Below are 14,814 nucleotides of genomic sequence, written 5' to 3'. Positions count from 1 at the left end.
CCTACCGAGTGGAGAGCAATCCTCCCACTCGGGGGCTTAGCTGCAGTCCAGTACTCGCCTAAGTTCTCTCACTTGGAGACTTAGCTGCAGTCCGGCACTCGCCTAAGTTTGAAAAAATCCTACCGAGTGGAGAGCAATCCTCCCACTCGGGGGCTTAGCTGCAGTCCAATACTCGCCTAAGTTCTCTCACTTAGAGACTTAGCTGCAGTCCGGCACTCGCCTAAGTTCGAAAAAATCCTACCGAGTGGAGAGCAATCCTCCCACTCGGGGGCTTAGCTGCAGTCCAGAACTCGCCTAAGTACGAAACACATCTCAAACCTCAAGGACGACGAGGGGCAGGTCGACTGCCGCCTTCTCCTGGGGAGCTTCGCCACAAATACAATGCACGATTCATTCCGCTCTACAGTGACGAAGTGCGGGTCGACTTCCACCTTCTCCTGGAGAGCTTCGCCACAAATACAATGTGCGCTCTGTCGCCGACCCGCACGGGAGACAAGACATGGGTCGACTGCTTCCCTCTCCTTCGGAGCTGCGCTGCGAATACAAAAGTTGTCTCGAATGAAGAATGGGTTCACTCAACAGGAGATTTATAAAGATATTCAACGGTAAACCAAGTTCAGATAAATTCTAAAGGTTCCGGATCACAGATCGAAGTACTCGGGCATGCGGCCCGAAAAAGTTTAACGGTTACAAAAACCACTCGGCATTCCGAGGCAAATTTAAGGTGGGACATAAGAGTTTGGTCACTCCGCGGGAGGAGGGCTGGCAGGCTCAACGAACTCATCCAGGTTGACGCCATCGGCTATCCGAGTGGCTGCAGCGATGAAAGTCTCCATAAAGGTTCGGAAGTCATGTTTCTGGGTGTTGGCGACCTTGATTGCTGCCAGTTTGTCTTGTCGCACCTCCTTGAAGTGGACACGAACCAGAGACAGAGCCACGTCAGCGCCACACCGAGCAGCAGACTTCTTCCACTCCTACACTCGGTCCAGGATTTCATTTAGTCGAGTCATTAGGGACTCAAGATCATTTTGGAGCACAACCTTTGGCCAACGTGCCGGGTTAATCCGTGACATGGCGACCTTCAGTCGAGCCAAGTAGTCCACGACACCGTCGATGTGAGATTCCAGACGGAGCAGATTCATGGCAGTTTCATCTTTCATGGGAGAGTTGATTGGATCCAAACCTGGTTCGATTCGCCCAGTCTCCTCTTCAAAGTTCTGGCAAAACTCTGCGTTCACGATCCAAGGATAAGTCAATTTTCGTATACTGAATCGACACAAAAAAATCAGTCGGAACAGAATGTGCACCTTCAAGCTTGATGAACAACTTCTTGGCAAGACTTCTCAGATAGCTCTCCAGATCATCCCTCCTGCGAGCAATGCCTTCCATTTTCTCGCCCTGGACGAGATTCGCCTTCTTCCAGCGCGAGCACTCCTTGTTGGAGTCATTCAGAGCGGTCTTCATCCCGGTATTCTCTTCTTCCAACTGGCCGACCGAAGCCAGCTTCTGGTCGGCCAGAGCGGTCCTGTCGTCAGCCTCCTTACGAGCAGCAGCCAAATCCTGATCCTTCTTCGCCAGAGCTTCTCTCAGTTTTTCTGCAAAAAAATGACGATTGATTCAGAAATAACAGAAGGGTACTCGAGCCTAAAACTGACCAGTCGACAAACTCGTCTTACCAGCGGCGCCGTCTCTGGCCTTTTGCAGCTCTGTCCTGGCCAGCTCCAAGTCAAGGTTCAGTTGAATCTACTACCTCTCCAAGTCAGCAAAGCGAGCTCCAAGATCACAAGATTTCTGAAATCAAAGGGGAGAAGTTATTTTACAGCGAAAAATAACAAAGGCAATAAATACTAAGACTACGGTCGACTGCCCGTAGTCCACCATAGTCTCGGGGACTACACCCAATGGGTGCACTTTACGTGCCCCCACCGGTTCTGATCCCACTCGACCGGCCCGCCGAAGTCGAGTCCAAAAAAACAGAAAGAGAGAAAGTAGAACTCAGACTACAGTCGACTGCCAGCAGCCCACCGTAGTCTCGGGGACTACACCCAATGGGTGCACTTTGCGTGCCCCCACCGGTTCTGATCCCACTCAACCAGAACGAGTGGAAGAGAAAACTATTTATACATTCGACAAAATACAAAGACTACAGTCGACTGCCAGCAGTCCACCGTAGTCTCGGGGACTACACCCAGTGGGTGCACTCAGCGTGCCCCCACTAGTCCAAAAAATTCAGTCGACACACCAAGTGGGTGTACAGATGAAAAGATTTTCGGAAAGAGTCTTCAGATATCATATCCTAACAGAACAAGCGGCGACCAACTAACCTGAACGTTGCTCTGGAGTGCCGAGCTGGCATCATAGGCGGCTTGGCTGGCGTCCCGCACCGTCTTCATCTTCTCCATCATAATGCCCGCCTGGCATATGGCTTCCCTAGCAGCATTCACCTCATCCTCTGGGACATGATGGGTCGCAAAAAGTGAAGGCGGGTCGACAGGAGCCCGAGCAGTCGACGAAGAAGGCAAGGCACTCGACAGAGGCTCGGCGAAGGTAACAGAACCCCGATTGACGTCACCAGTGTCCTGAACGACTGGTTCCGCCCTCGGCGTCGACTGTAGCGCCTCACTTACAGGAGCTCACCTATTCCTCCTCGTCAAAGGCCTCTCGGACTCTTCATCATCATCAGGGAGGTCAATAATGTTGGGAGCTGTGCAAAGTTCAATTACCAAAATCACGTCACCCAATGATGCACATTGCAGTTAAATTGACCGAATAAAGATAGTATGGCAGAAATCATACCCGGATTAGAAGTGACCGCATCCTCTATCACCTCATCATCATCCCTATAAGCTGAGGTCCCGGAAGTGGCAGCGCTGACAATTCCAAAGTTTGTCCAGTTAAAGCAAGAAAAACAAACAGCGCGGAGCGTCGAGTGAATACAAAGAGAGACACTCACGCGGAGGCAATGGGGATATCAATCTTGATCTTCGGCAACGCTTTCCGAGTCCTCAGCTCTGCAACTTTGGGGTGCTTTGGCGCCTTCTCAGTTGGAGTTGGTGAAGAGATCCGAGGACGCTTCGAAGATTGACCAGCCTGAGTAGTTGCCTTGTCGCGGACACTCGGCCGTTCTTGGTCGAGCTTGGATCGCCTCTCCCTGCGAGGGGGCGACTCGACTTCTTCTCCATCACTTGAGTTGTTGCTTCCTCCATCCCCTCCACCATCGGAAGTCCACTCGCCACTGTCGCCGTCACTCACCTTGCCTTCGAGTGCTTGCTCTTGCTCCCCGTTGGGCATTGAATACATTTCAATAAAGGCCTGAAAGGAAGCAGGGAGAACAAAGTCAGTCGACGCAATATAGGCAGTTGCGCGAGTGAATTCAGATTACAAGCAAAAACCCAGAATCGGACCTGCTCCGGTGCATGAGACTGGTCGAATGGGGGAACTCTCCTGGCTCCCCTGGGATTGTCCTTGTTCCCGGTAATGCCCGACAGCCACTTCTCCAGTGTGTCGTCGTCGACCTCCTCCGGGTGGATCCGAGTGGAGTCTTCAAGACCTGAATACATCCACATCGGGTGGTCTCGAGCTTGAAGAGGCTGGATGCGCCGCTGAAGGAAGACCTCCAAGAGATCCATACCGGTGACCCCGTCACGAATAAGCTGGACCACTCGATCGACCAACACCTTCACGTGCGCCTTCTCCTCTGGGAGCACCTTCAAAGGGGAGGGTTTCTCCACTCGGTCCATGGTAAAGGGAGGGAGGCTAGTCGATTGCCCTGGCGTCGACTGGTCTTTACAGTAAAACTAGGTCGACTGCCATCCGCGAACTGAGTCGGGAAGAATCATGGCCGGAAAGGAGCTTTTCCCTCTCGTCTGGATGCCAAGACACCCACACATCTGGATCACTTGGGTCCTCTCATCACTCGGATTAGCCTTTTTCACTGTCTGGGAGCGACAAGTGAAAATATGCTTGAAAAGACCCCAGTGAGGCCGGCAACCCAGGAAATTCTCACACAAAGAAATGAAAGCGGCGAGATAAACGATTGAGTTGAGGGTAAAATGGTGGAGTTGTGCCCCAAAGAAGTTCAGGAACCCTCTAAAGAAATGGTGAGGAGGCAAGGAAAATCCACGGTCGACGTGGGTGGAAAGAAGAACACGCTCACCCTCCCGAGGTTGCGGCTCAGATTCCTTCCCCGGAAGCCGCGCCGAGTCGTAGGGGATCATCCCCCCTTCGGCCAGGTCGTCGAGGTCTTCTTGGGTGATCCTCGAGTGGATTCAGTCGCCCTGGATCCAGCCCTTTGGAAGGCCAGTCCGCGAGGAAGATCCGCCCCGGCTGGTCGCCTTCCCGTTCGACCTCGCCGTCGCCTTCTTTGCCCTCTCCAGAGCCGCCGTCTTCTCCTTCCCCATTGTCGCCGGCGTGACGCGTATAGAGTGGTGATGCTGGGGCGAGAGCGAGCGTAGCGGAGGGGAGTGAAGAGGAGAAAAGGGAATGGGAACGCACTGTTCGGGAGACTCCGGTCCAACGCCTTATATGAGGCCGCTTCCGAGTGGCTGACGGGTAGGCCCAGGTGGCTCTGTCAAATTCCGTAACAATCGCGCGCGCGGTATGTGGCAAAAAAGGCGGCGCGGGGATCGAGGCGTCTCTGCTCTATCCCATCCGATTACTGCGGCCTCCCCCGTCCCGCGCGCTTCCCAAAATTCGGATCCCACAAAATCTGCGGGCAGCAAACAACTTGTCAGACCAAAGGTCTCCTCTGCACCGTCACTCGGAGCCTTACAAGTAAAGAAACTCACTCGACGAAGAATTAAGAATGGATCAAGGCGACTGAAAAGGAAGTTGCTGTCATCACTCAGGCCCGTTGATCCAGAACAAGATATGCTCACGGCATGAAAAACGAGTCGGAGAGGTTCTCAACTCCTTCCCGACTCAAACCTCGATCCATTCGGGGGCTAATGATGAAGCTATGTACCTAGGGTAGGGTCATGGACCTGTCCTAACTGCCCTACCCAAGGACATCTCTAGAAGAAATCACCTTTCAATTGACTTGGAGGTGTTCCACTCAACAGACACGAAGACACTCGACCAAGAAGCAATCACTCGACCAAGATCCAACCACTCGACGGCCAGGAGACCTGAAGTCACTCCACACGCTAACGGTCGGTCATTAAGTAGCTTTTATGGTCATCATAGCACTTTATTACTAGCATTACCAGTAACGCCCTGCCTTAATGTACATTGAACCCTTTGTAACGTGGGCTAGCCGGGGTCCTGGCGCACTCTATATAAGCCACCCCCCTCCTCCGAGACAAGGGTTCGCACCTCTGTAATTCACATTCACATAATCCAGTCGACCGCCTCCGGGCTCCAAGACGTAGGGCTATTACTTCCTCCGAGAAGGGCCTGAACTCGTAAACCTTGCGTGCTTACAACTTCTCCATAGCTAAGATCTTGCCTCTCCATACTTACCCCCCTACACTACTGTCAGACTTAGAACCACGACACCTATCCCAGAGAACCAAGACGTTATGAACGCTTGGCAGTCATGTGCTGATGATTACTCCCTCGTTCAGTGCGGCATGCTTTACAGCTTAGAACTGGGGCTCCAAAAGCGTTTTGAGAGACACGGAGCATATGAGATGTTCGTAGAGCTGAAAATGGTTTTCCAAGCTCATGCCCGGGTTGAGAGATATGAAGTATCCGACAAGTTCTTCAGCTGTAAGATGGAGGAAAATAGTTATGTCAGTGAGCACATACTCAAAATGTCTGGGTTGCATAACCGCTTGACTCAGCTGGGAGTTAATCTCCCGGATGACGCGGTCATTGACAGAATCCTTCAGTCACTTCCACCGAGCTACAAGAGCTTTGTGATGAACTTCAATATGCAGGGGATGGAAAAAACCATTCCTGAGGTATATTCAATGCTGAAATCAGCAGAGGTGGAAATCAAAAACGAACATCAAGTGTTGATGGTGAGTAAAACCACTAAGTTCAAGAAAGGCAAGGGTAAGAAGAACTTCAAGAAGGACGGCAAGGGAGTTGCCGCGCCCGGTAAGCATGCTGCCGGGAAGAAGCCAAAGAATGGACCCAAGCCCGAGACTGAGTGTTTTTATTGCAAGGGAAGTGGTCACTGGAAGCGGAACTGCCCCAAATACTTAGCGGACAAGAAGGCCGGCAACACTAAAGGTATATGTGATATACATGTAATTGATGTGTACCTTACCAGTACTCGTAGTAGCTCCTGGGTATTTGATACCGGTGCGGTTGCTCATATTTGTAACTCAAAGCAGGAGCTGCGGAATAAGCAGAGACTGGCAAAGGACGAGGTGACGATGCGCGTCGGGAATGGTTCCAAGGTCGATGTGATCGCCGTCGGCAGGCTGCCTCTACATTTACCTACGGGATTAGTTTTAAACCTCAATAATTGTTATTTAGTGCCAGCTTTGAGCATGAACATTGTATCAAGATCTCGTTTAATTCGAGATGGCTACTCGTTTAAATCCGAGAATAATGGTTGTTCTATTTATATGAGAGATATGTTTTATGGTCATGCTCCGCTGGTGAATGGTTTATTCTTAATGAATCTCGAGCGTAATGTTACACATATTCATAGTGTGAATACCAAAATATGTAAGGTTGATAATGATAGTCCCACATACTTGTGGCACTGCCGCCTTGGTCACATAGGTGTCAAACGCATGAAGAAGCTCCATGTAGATGGACTTTTGGAGTCTCTTGATTACGAATCATTTGACACGTGCGAACCATGCCTCATGGGTAAAATGACCAAGACTCCGTTCTCAGGAACAATGGAGCGAGCAACCAACTTATTGGAAATCATACATACTGATGTGTGCGGTCCAATGAGTGTTGAGGCTTGCGGTGGCTATCGTTATGTTCTCACCCTCACTAATGACTTGAGTAGATATGGGTATGTCTACTTAATGAAACACAAGTCTGAGAGCTTTGAAAAGTTCAAGGAATTTCAGAGCGAGGTTGAGAATCAACGTGACAGGAAAATCAAGTTCTTGCGATCAGATCGTGGGGGAGAATACTTGAGTCGCGAATTTGGCACACACTTAAGAAAATGTGGAATAGTTTCACAACTCACGCCGCCTGGAACACCTCAGCGTAATGGTGTGTCCAAACGTCGTAATCGCACTCTATTGGATATGGTGCGATCTATGATGTCTCTTACCGATCTACCGCTGTCATTTTGGGGCTATGCTTTAGAGACTGCTGCATTCACTTTAAATAGGGCTCCGTCGAAATCCGTTGAGACGACACCGTATGAATTATGGTTTGGGAAGAAACCTAAGCTGTCGTTTCTAAAAGTTTGGGGATGCATTGCTTATGTCAAGAAACTTCAACCTGAAAAGCTCGAACCCAAATCGGAAAAATGCGTCTTCATAGGATAACCTAAAGAAACTATTGGGTATACCTTCTACCTCAGATCTGAAGGCAAGATCTTTGTTTCCAAGAATGGATCCTTTCTAGAGAAAGAGTTTCTCTCGAAAGAAATAAGTAGGAGGAAAGTAGAACTTGATGAAGTATTACCTCTTGAACCGGTAAGTGGTGCAGCTCAAGAAAATGTTCCTGAGGTGCCGCACTGACTAGAGAGGAAGTTAATGATGATGATCATGAAACTTCAGATCAAGTTGCTACTGAACTTCGTAGGTCCACGAGGACACGTTCTGCACCAGAGTGGTACGGCAACCCTGTCTTGGAAATCATGTTGTTAGACAACGGTGAACCTTCGAACTATGAAGAAGCAATGGCGGGCCCGGATTCCGACAAATGGCTGGAAGCCATGAAATACGAGATAGGATCCATGTATGAAAACAAAGTATTGACTTTGACTGACTTGCCCGATGATCGACGAGCCATAGAAAATAAATGGATCTTTAAGAAGAAGACATACGCAGATGGTAACGTAACCATCTATAAAGCTCGGCTTGTCGCTAAGGGTTATCGACAAGTTCAAGGGGTCGACTACGATGAGACTTTCTCAACCGTAGCAAAGCTGAAGTCCGTCCGAATCATGTTAGCAATTGCCGCATTCTATGATTATGAGATATGGCAAATGGACGTCAAAATGGCATTCCTTAATGGTTTCCTTAAGGAAGAATTGTATATGATGCAGCCGGAAGGTTTTGTCGATCCTAAGAATGCTGACAAGGTATGAAAGCTCCAACGCTCGATTTATGGGCTGGTGCAAGCATCTCGGAGTTGGAACATTCGTTTTGATGAGATGATCAAAGCGTTTGGGTTTACGCAGACTTATGGAGAAGCCTGCATTTACAAGAAAGTGAGTGGGAGCTCTGTAGCATTTCTCATATTGTATGTGGATGACATACTGTTGATGGGAAATGATATATGATTCTTGGAAAACATAAAGGCCTACTTGAACAAGTGTTTTTCAATGAAGGATCTTGGAGAAGCTGCTTATATATTAGGCATCAAGATCTATAGAGATAGATCGATACGCCTCATTGGTCTTTCACAAAGTACGTACCTTGACAAGATATTGAAGAAGTTCAAAATGTATCAGTCAAAGAAGGGGTTCTTGCCTGTATTGCAAGGTACAAGATTGAGCACGGCTCAATGCCTGACCACGGCAGAAGATAGAGAAAGGATGAGTGTCGTCCCCTATGCCTCGGCCATAGGGTCTATCATGTATGCTATGCTGTGTACCAGACCTGATGTAAACCTTGCCGTAAGTTTGGTAAGAAAGTACCAAAGTAATCCCGGCATGGAACACTGGACAGTGGTCAAGAATATCCTGAAGTACCTGAAAAAGACTAAGGATATGTTTCTCATTTATGGAGGTGACAAAGAGCTCGTCGTAAAGGGTTACGTCGATGCTAGCTTCGACACAGATCTGGATGACTCTAAGTCACAAACCGGAGCTGGTGCAGTTGCAATCAAAGCGTTGTGGCAGGATCTACATGTGAAGCGGAGTACATGGCAGCCTCGGAGGCAGCACAAGAAGCAGTCTGGGTGAAGGAGTTCATTACCGACCTAGGAGTCATACCCAATGCGTCGGGCCTGATGACTCTCTTCTGTGACAACACTGGAGCTATTGCCCTTACCAAGGAGCCCAGGTTTCACAGGAAGACCAGGCATATCAAGCGTTGCTTCAACTCCATTCGTGAAAGTGTTCAAAATGGAGACATAGATATTTGTAAAGTACATACGGACCTGAATGTGGCAGATCTGTTGACTAAACCTCTCCCTAGAGCAAAACATGATCAACACCAGAACTGCATGGGTGTTCGATTCATCACAATGTAACTAGAGTATTGACTCTAGTGCAAGTGGGAGACTGTTGGAAATATGCCCTAGAGGCAATAATAAAATGGTTATTATTATATTTCCTTGTTCATGATAATTGTCTATTGTTCATGCTATAATTGTGTTATCCGGAAATCGTAATACATGTGTGAATACATAGACCAAAACACGTCCCTAGTGAGCCTCTAGTTGACTAGCTCGTCGATCGAAAGATAGTCATGGTTTCCTGACTATGGACATTGGATGTCATTGATAACGGGATCACATCATTAGGATAATGATGTGATGGACAAGACCCAATCCTAAGCATAGCTCAAAGATCGTGTAGTTCGTTTGCTATAGCTTTTCCGAATGTCAAGTATCATTTCCTTAGACCATGAGATTGTGCAACTACCGGATACCATAGAAGTGCTTTGGGTGTGCCAAACGTCACAATGTAACTGGGTGACTATAAAGGTACACTACAGGTATCTCCGAAAGTGTCTGTTGGGTTGGCACGAATCGAGACTAGGATTTGTCACTCCGTATGACGGAGAGGTATCTCTGGGCCCACTCGGTAATGCATCATCATAATGAGCTCAATGTGACCAAGTGGTTGATCACGGGATCATGCATTACGAAACGAGTAAAGTGACTTGCCGGTAATCAGATTGAACAAGGTATTGGGATACCGACGATCGAGTCTCGGGCAAGTAACGTACCGACTGACAAAGGGAATTGTATATGGATTGATTGAATCCTCGACATTGTGGTTCATCCGATGAGATCATCGAGGAGCATGTGGGAGAAAACATGGGTATCCAGATCCCGCTGTTGGTTATTGACCGGAGAGTCGTCTCGGTAATGTCTGCGTGTCTCCCGAACCTGTAGGGTCTACACACTTAATGTTCGGTGACGCTAGGGTTGTTGAGATATTAGTATACGGTAACCCGAAAGTTGTTCGGAGTCCCGGATGAGATCCCGGACGTCATGAGGAGTTCCGGAATGGTCTGGAGGTGAAGATTTATATATAGGAAGTCAAGTTTCGGCCATCGGGAAAGTTTCGGGGGTATTCGGTATTGTACCGGGACCACCGGAAGGGTCCCGGGGGTCCCATGGGCTGAAGTGGGATGGGAACCAGCCCCTAGTGGGCTGGTGCACCCCCCTTAGGCCTCCCCCTGCGCCTAGGGTTGGAAACCCTAGGGGTGGGGGCGCCCCACTTGGCTTGGGGGGCACTCCACCCCCCTTGGCCGCACCCCCCCTTGGAGATGGCATCTCCTAGGGCCGGCGCCCCCCCTAGGGGTCCTATAAATAGTGGGGGGGGGAGGGAGGGCAGCCGCACCCTAGCCCCTGGCGCCTCCCTCTCCCTCCCGTGACACGTCTCCCTCTCACTGAGCTTGGCGAAGCCCTGCCGAGATCACCGTTGCTTCCACCACCACGCCATCGTGCTGCTGGATCTTCATCAACCTCTCCTTCCCCCTTGCTGGATCAAGTTGGAAGAGACGTCTTCCCAACCGTACGTGTGTTGAACGCGGAGGTGCCGTCCGTTCGGCGCTAGGTCATCGGTGATTTGGATCACGACGAGTACGACTCCATCAACCCCGTTCTCTTGAACGCTTCCACGCGCGATCTACAAGGGTATGTAGATGCACTCCTCTCTCCCTCGTTGCTAGATGACTCCATAGATTGATCTTGGTGATGCATAGAAAATTTTAAAATTCTGCTACGTTCCCCAACAATTTTTATTCACCACATGATATGTGTTTTACTTGGAGCGTCTTTTATGATTTGAGTCTTTGCTTGTTAGTCTACCACAATCATCCTTGCTGTACACACCTTTTGAGAGAGCCATACATGATTTGGAATTTGATAGAATACTCTATGTGCTTCACTTATATCTTTTGAGCTTTATAGTTTTGCTCTAGTGCTTCACTTATATCTTTTAGAGCACGGTGGTGGATTTGTTTTATAGAAACTATCGATCTCTCATGCTTCACTTAGGTTATTTTGAGAGTCTTAATAGCATGGTAATTTGCTTAAAATCCTAATATGCTTGGTATGCAAGATTAATAATAAAACTTTCTTATGAGTGTGTTGAATACTAAGAGAAGTTTGATGGTTGATGATTGTTTTGAGACATGGAGGTAATAATATCAAAGTCGTGCCAGTTGAGTAGTTGTGAAATTGAGAAATACTTGTGTTGAGGTTTGCAAGTCCCGTAGCATGCACGTATGGTAAACGTTATGCAACAAATTTGAAACATGAGGTGTTATTTGATTGTCTTCCTTATGAGTGGCGGTCGGGGACGAGCGATGGTCTTTTCCTACAAATCTATCCCCCTAGGAGCATGCGCATAGTGCCGAGGTTTTTGATGACTTGTAGATTTTTGCAATAAGTATGTGAGTTCTTTATGACTAATGTTGAGTCCATGGATTATACGCACTCTCACCCTTCCATCCTTGCTAGCCTCTTCGGTACCGTGCATTGCCCTTTCTCACATTGAGAGTTGGCACAAACTTCGCCAGTGCATCCAAACCCCGTGATATGATACACACTTTCACACATAAACCTCCTTATATCTTCCTCAAAACAGCCACCATACCTACCTATTATGGCATTTCCATAGTCATTCCGAGATATATTGCCATGCAACTTTCCATCATTCCGTTCATCATGACACATTCATCATTGTCATATTGCTTAGCATGATCATGTAGTTGACATAGTATTTGTGGCAAAGCCACCGTTCATAATTCTTTCATACATGTCACTCTTGGTTCATTGCATATCCCGGTACACCGCCGGAGGCATTCATATAGAGTCATCCTTGTTCTAGTATCGAGTTGTAATCATTGAGTTGTAAATAAATAGAAGTGTGATGATCATCATTATTAGAGCATTGTCCCAAGTGAGGAATAAAAAAAAGAGAACGGCCATAAAAAAGAGAAGGCCCAAAAAAAAGAGAAAGGCCATAAAAAAGGAAAAGGCCCAAAAATGAGAGAAAAATAGAGAAGGGACAATGTTACTATCCTTTTACCACACTTGTGCTTTAAAGTAGCACCATGATCTTCATAGTAGAGAGTCTCTCATGTTGTCACTTTCATATACTAGTGGGAATTTTTTTCATTATAGAACTTGGCTTGTATATTCCAACAATGGGCCTCCTCAAGTGCCGTAGGTCTTCGTGAGCAAGCAAGTTGGATGCACACCCATTAGTTTCTTTTGTTGAGCTCTCATACATTTATAGCTCTAGTGCATTCGTTGCATGGCAATCCCTACTCCTTGCATTAACATCAATCGGTGGGCATCTCCATAGCCCATTGATTAGCCTCGTTGATGTGAGACTTTCTCCTTTTTTGTCTTCTCCACATAACCCCCCTCATTATATTCTATTCCACCTATAGTGCTATGTCCATGGCTTGCGCTCATATATTGCATGAAAGTTTATAGGTTTGAGATTACTAAAGTATGAAACAATTGCTTGGCTTGTCATCGGGGTTGTGCATGATGAGAGCATTCTTGTGTGACGAAAATGAAACATTACTAAACTATATGATTTTGTAGGGATGAACTTTCTTTGGCCATGTTATTTTGAGAAGACATAATTGCTTAGTTAGTATGCTTGAAGTATTATCATTTTTATGTCAATATGAACTATTGTCTTGAATTTTTCAGATCTGAATATTCATACCACAATTAAGAAGAATTACATTAAAATTATGCCGAGTAGCACTCCGCATCAAAAATTCTCTTTTTATCATTTACCTACTCGAGGACGAGCCGGAATTAAGCTTGGGGATGCTTGATACGTCTCCAACGTATCTATAATTTTTGATTGCTCCATGCTATATTATCTACTGTTTTGGACTATATTGGGCTTTATTTTCCACTTTTATATTATTTTTTGGACTAACCTATTAACCCGAGGCCCAGCCCAGAATTGCTATTTTTTGCCTATTTCAGTGTTTCGGAGAAACATAATATCAAACGGAGTCCAAACAGAATGAAACCTTCGGAAACGTGATTTTCTCATCAGATAAGATCCAGGAGACTTGGACCCTCCGTCAAGAAAGCCACGAGGTGGCCACGAGGGTGGAGGGCGCGCCCCCTACCTCGTGGGCCCCTCGAAGCTCCATCGACGTACTTCTTCCTCCTATATATACCTACGTACCCCCAAACGATCGGGGACAGAGCCAAAAACCTAATTCCACCGGCGCAACTTTCTATATCCATGAGATCCCATCTTGGTGCCTGTTCCGGAGCTCCGCCGGAGGGGGCATCGATCACACAGGGCTTCTACATCATCATCCAAGCTCCTCCGATGAAGTGTGAGTAGTTTACTTCAGACCTACGGGTCCATAGTTAGTAGCGAGATGGCTTCTTCTCTATTTTTGGTTCTCAATACAATGTTCTCCCCCTCTCTCGTGGAGATCTATTCGATGTAATCTTCTTTTGCTGTGTGTTTGTCGAGATCCGATGAATTGTGGGTTTATGACCAAGTTTATCTATGAACAATATTTGAATCTCCTCTGAATTCTTTTATGTATGATTGGTTATCTTTGCAAGTCTCTTCGAATTATCGGTTTGGTTTGGCCTACTAGATTGGTTGTTCTTGCCATGGGAGAAGTGCTTAGCTTTGGGTTCGATCTTGCGGTGTCCTTTCCCCGTGACAGAAGGGGCAGCAAGGCACGTATTGTATCGTTGCCATCGAGGATAACAAGATGGGTTTTTTATCATATTGCGTGAAACTATCCCTCTACATCATGTCATCTTGCTTAAGGCGTTACTCTGTTTTTAACTTAATACTCTAGATGCATGCTGGATAGCGGTCGATGAGTGGAGTAATAGTAGTAGATGCAGGCAGGAATCGTTCTACTTGTCTCGGACGTGATGCCTATATACATGATCATACCTAGATATTCTCATAACTATGCTCAATTCTGTCAATTGCTCAATAGTAATTTGTTCACCCACCATAGAATACTTATGCTCTTGAGAGAAGCCACTAGTGAAACCTATGGCCCCCGGGTCTCTTTCTCATCATATCAATCTCCATCACTTTATTATTGCTTTGCTTTTACTTTGCTTTTACTTTTCACTTTGCATCTCTATACCAAAAATACCAAAAATATTATTTATCATCTCTATCAGATCTCACTTTCGTAAGTGACCGTGAAGGGATTGACAACCCCTAAGCGCGTTGGTTGTGTTGAGCTATTGTTTTTGTGTAGGTACGAGGGACTCGCGTATAGCCTCCTACTGGATTGATACCTTGGTTCTCAAAAACTGAGGGAAATACTTACGCTACTTTGCTGCATCATCCTCTCCTCTTCGAGGAAATCCAACACAGTGCTCAAGAGGTAGCAGTACCCCCAAACTACCAGATACGGAGCCAAAACCCTAATTCCACCGCCGTAACTTTCTGTATCCACGAGATCCCATCTTGGGGCCTTTTCCGGAGCTCCGCCGGAGGGGGCATCGATCACGGAGGGCTTCTACATCAACACCATAGCCTCTCCGATGAAGTGTGAGTAGTTTACCTCAGACCTT

Source organism: Triticum dicoccoides, chromosome 7A (genome assembly GCF_002162155.2).
Source record: "Triticum dicoccoides isolate Atlit2015 ecotype Zavitan chromosome 7A, WEW_v2.0, whole genome shotgun sequence".
Taxonomy (NCBI): Eukaryota; Viridiplantae; Streptophyta; class Magnoliopsida; order Poales; family Poaceae; genus Triticum; species Triticum dicoccoides.
Note: the sequence above shows the minus strand (reverse complement) of the source record.